The following is a 5385-nucleotide window of genomic DNA, read 5'->3' as shown; positions in this document are numbered from 1 at the left end:
CCCGGCCCTCGTTTGGACTTCCCCCATTCACCAATCGAATGGACGTAGACGTTCCTGGTTGTAAGCAATTTGTCGTAATAAAAGGCAGAACGTTTCTTAGTTATTTACAACACGTATCTAGTGGGAAAGGGAACCTTATTTCTGCTTGATATTTCTTTTGCATTTTTAGAAAAAAGGTATGGTTTGGTTTGAATTATTAATATTTTCAAAGCAAAATTTAAAAATGGACTCACCATGGACTCGTTTTAAGAACTGCAATGTCACAAGTACCCCCTACACAGTGAAAAAAGCAGAAAAAAAAATAACGAGTCTCACGTACTCTGTAAACTGTTTTATTTATGATTAATGCCAAAATCACACTTTTCTGTTCCTCGATTTCTCACAAAACAAATATAATATTTAACACACTCGTTTAACTTACCAAAACCGTCTTTCCAATTAAACGTTCCGAAATCATTTTAGTAATAATGATAAGAAATAAACGCGGTCAACAAAACAAAGATATGACGATGTAGAGTGTTGTACTGTAATCAGATAAAATAGATTATCACAGAAAAGAAAGTCATCGGTTGACACGATGAAGGAATTTTCGATGTTTATAATAAAAAAAAATATATAGATTTGTGGGGATTTGATTTTCGTTGTTCGAGAATGTTTAGTTGTAATGCATATGTCATTTAACATTTCGTGGTGGTCATGAATTCGTTTTTGCAGTATACCTAGTGGTTAGCATAAGATCGTACAAACTACATGGAAATGCACCAACCCGGAGTGTGAACTATCTAACTGATATAACCAAATGCATTAACAGTATACCACTGAAAACAATCATGGGCATTTCATTTAGAGCATTCTAAACAGATGTGGAAATACTTAGAAAACAACTAAATACGAACAGACCTAATCAGAAGTCGCTTTTGTCGACTAAAATGTATCTATACAATTACGAGGGCTGTTCAATAAATAATGTCCTGAACAATACAGATATCATATGACATTAAACTTGACTTTCTCTCATTATTGAATCTTTACTGAATTTATAACAGTTTATGTGACCACTTTTGATCACATAGTTTCATCGTGAGAAACTGGGAAATAAGGGCTTTTCGAGACACTGCACTATAAATGAATGGTAAAGAAACAGTAAACTAGAGGGAAAATAAAGGCTACATTAAAGCTGCTTTAAGACTTGTTAAAAATCCCAAAGAAATATTCACTGAATTATGTGTCATTTACAGCAACCGATGCCTGTTTTATAGACAAATGAGCAGGTGGATTTCAATGATAAAAAAATTATATAATTGACATCAAAAATGGGTACCCTCCTTGCCAACAAAAATTATAACAACTTATGTATTGTTTGTCAAATTTCAACAAATAATATTTGATGATGTATGATTGACTTTAAGACACACAGCAAATTTGGTAGACATCATATCGGGAGTAGTTTACACTGTTTTTAAGAAACGTTTGACAGTAAAAAAGCTTGGTACTCAAAGGTCACCCTATAATTTGAAAAATGAGTGAAAAAGACAGCATGTACGAAAGTCTTAACAATTATTTTAAAATATCAGTAATTGTAGTTATCCACGTTTGTTTTATATTCAAACAGATATTGTCACATGAATCTATTGCTTAAAATCATCAAAACAAAATTTACCATAAGATTTACTTGATAAAAACGGCGAAGGTTTGACAAAAGCAAAGGTATGCAAGAGCACAAAGACAGATTCATATGCAATTTTCTTAAATATTAGTGGTATTGTTGTTCAAATTCGTACTCGGGGAGACAGTTTAATATCTGGAGGAGTCTGGAAAGCAATTTTTTTGCAAAAATATCGAAAGGTTTATTAGAGGATGGACCCAGAATCAGGAATTCACTACATTGAATTTCTTCATGACAGCGTCCAAAGCCGCATGCCCTGAAGAGTAAAGATTTCACATTAACAATATTTGCCAGATCTTTGACCTTTTGACTTGTTTCTATTTCCAAACTTGAAAAAGAACACCTTTCTGAAGGAAAAAAACAAGTCCAGGGAATCATTGGATCTGCCATTTTCCAGTATACTAAGGGTCATACCAAAAAATGAGTTCTAAAAACAATCAGAAATTGGATAAAAAATGTTACAGACATGTGTTGGAATTAAAAGAGATTAATAAGTAAAATCATGAAGACTAAATCATTGAAAAGCGTCGTTTGCTTCTTTCTGAGCATCGAGGACATTATTTATTGAACAGCCCTCGTAAATGCCGATTACCCATGCCTTTTTCTAAATCTACCGGGGTTATCCCTGATATATAAACAGAACAGAAACATTAAGAGCTAAAAATTTTAGAGCAGAGCAAACACAGACCTCTTTTACATCAGAGGTAGGATCAGGTGCTTTGGAAGAGTAAGCATCCCTTGCTGAGCAGTCATACCGGTCGTGTGCTCCTTGTCATTAACGGAAAAAAACTAGTGGCCTCACAATTAGTATGAAAAACACCAGTCGTCAGTCAGCATAAGACTTCATGATAGATTGTACATGTATTTGCTGACAAGGTCATTGTTTCGTAGAACTTACAAAATGATAACTTTAAACGAGACTGTTGATATTCTATTTATTTCATGCATTGTTTTACTAAAGTTTTTGCATATTATTTAGAACAAAGACGCTTGGGGTCATCATTTAGTGTTTTATACTTTTGTTAGGTAGGTCTTTGTACATGTACACTCATTAAAATAAAAAAAAAATAGCAGTTTTTAAAACAAGATGTTTTTGCGAAACACTGATGCCCCCGTATGATAACTAATGGCAAGGGATGAAGTTTCTCAGATGCAAGTCAAACTCCAAATATAAAAATTGTTGGAATCCAAAAGAATGTCCGTCACATAGAATACAACTGTGAAATATGGAAGGCTTGGTGCTAACTGTTCATAAGTTATGGCCAAGGTTAAAGTTTTTAAAAAATTTGGTCAACTTCTAAGGTCAAGTTAAAAAGGCCTGGACCCAAAGTAAGGCTTCACAAGAAATACAATTGTGAAATATGAAAGACATAGCACCGCCTGTTCAAAAGTTATGATCAATGATACGTTTCTGAAAGGTAGGTCGAACTCCAGGGGCAATGTCAGAGGGTCAAAGTTGTTGGTTTTTAAAGAAAGGTCTTATCACAAGGATTACATATTTGAAGTATGAAAGTCCTAGCCTTAACCGTTCAAATGTAATGGCCAAGGTTAAAGATTTTAAAAAGTAGGTCAAATTCCAAGGTGAAGATCAAAGGGTTAAAGTTGTTGGTATCCAATGAAAGATCTTATCACAAGGATTACATGTGTTAAGTTTGAAAGCCCTAGCCCTCACCCTTCAAAAGTTATAGTCATTGTTTGTTTTTAAAAATTAAGTCAAACTAAGGTCAAGTACGTAAATCTCCAAGGTCAAATTCAATAGTTTAAAGTTGTTGGTGTTCAATGGAAGGTTTTGTCACAAAAATATATATATATATATATGTCAAATATGTGAAGTATGAAAGTTTTTTTTATCTACCGTTCAAAACTTATGGTCAAAGTAAAAGAAAAAGTTTGGAAATTTTGTGTAAAAATGTATCTAAACTTCAAGTCAAATTTGGTGGCACCCAAGAAAGATCTTGTCACAAGGAATACACATGTGAAATATGAAAATCATAGATCCACTAAATCAGAAGTTAAGGGCAAGTGTAAAGTTTTGCGGAGAAACAAACAGACAAACGGACGGACACGACAAAAACTATATACTCCCGAATCTTTGATTACGGGGACATGATAAATACATATGTGAAGTATGAATGTCCTGGGACCAACTGTTCAAAAGTTATGGCCAAAATTAGTGTGTGGTAATTTTTTTTGTAAAAGTGGGTCAAACTCAAAGGTCAAAGTCAAGAGTTTGGTGGTACGCAAAGAAAGGTCTTGTCACAGGAAATATACATGTAAAAAAGAATACCATAGCCCCACACACCCAAAGGTTATGGCCAAGGTTAAAGTTTTTGCGGACATACAGACAGGACAAAGATCATGTACTGCCGAATCTTTGATTCATAAATACAATATTTTTATATTATAATAATTTTAATATGAATATAATATTTCTTTATATAAGACGAAAGGTTCGATATTCGTCATCTTGGATTTTAGGGTGCCTCGGTTCACACATGATTTACTTCAATATCTGTACTTTTCCAACCTGACGGTATAACTTTTAAATAGGTTACTTGAAAAGCTCCAGGAAAGTCAATATTTTGAATCTTCCACAGAAATATAAAATACAGGTCCATTATAACTTCATGAAAATCTTTAAAGAGTATATTTCCAATGAAATAAAAATATTGCACATTTTTTCCTTCGATTAACACGAGACCAAAGAATTGGTTTAAGATACGAAAGCTTGAATTTTTTTAATACCAAGTACTGTAGATCACTAAATTTTCGACACCTTATTTTCGAAAGTCATTGAAAGCGAAGAATTGTGGTTATTGCTCTATATAATCTTAAGAAATGCTATTGTAAATGCGAGCACACTTCTTTAATACCAAGTATCACTAGTGGAAAAAAGGTCAAATTTATGGTTAACAAGGTATGCCCTGAATTTCAGAATGATACATGACATAAGCACGCATTAAAAAATGGAATCATTTATTAATGTAAAATAACAGAAATGGATACTTTATAAAAATAATTTTCTTCTCCTCCCAAGCACAGTTCTTTATAAAGAGACCAAATATGTCCAACTCAGTATTTTGTTTTGAATTATATACAATTATTGCTGTTTTTAAGGTCAATACGACGATTTAAATAGCCATCCGAGGGGTTTAATATTCACCGAGGCCGAAGGATGAGGTAAATATTGTACTTCGAATGGTTATATCGTCGTTTTGCAAATGTAAATTATATTAACATATTAACAAGGCTATCAAAAATTCATCGGATAAAACTAAAATCTGCAGCTCTACTGATTATTCGTATAAGAAAGGATATAAAAAGTTGTGTTGTCTGTAAATATGTTTTATACAGGACCACAATGTAAACTAGTCATATGTACTAATTGTGCTATCCTGTCTAAATAAAAGAATTTATCATTATTATTTCAACTTGAAACTAAGGCAGTACATACATAGAATTACAAAATATGGTTTAGTTTAGGCAACTGATCCCACCTTTTGATTTTCCATGGGTCCGTGTTTAATGTCCTGTTTACAGATTTGTCTTGTTTATATTTATGAGATCGATCACAATTCGTTATCTTTAATTCATTTATAAAGAAACTTGTGTCTTTTTGTAAAGGCTACTTATTTTTCTATTTTCATCGAAAACAGACAAAATCTAGCAGGAGTAGCATTTTTGTATTTCTAAGAAATGTTCAATTTTAGTAACCAACA

Source organism: Saccostrea cucullata, unplaced genomic scaffold, assembly GCF_032062105.1.
Source record: "Saccostrea cucullata isolate Sc308-1 unplaced genomic scaffold, CSIRO_AGI_Scuc_v1 ctg224, whole genome shotgun sequence".
Lineage (NCBI taxonomy): Eukaryota > Metazoa > Mollusca > Bivalvia > Ostreida > Ostreidae > Saccostrea > Saccostrea cuccullata.
This window is presented reverse-complemented; position numbering follows the sequence as displayed.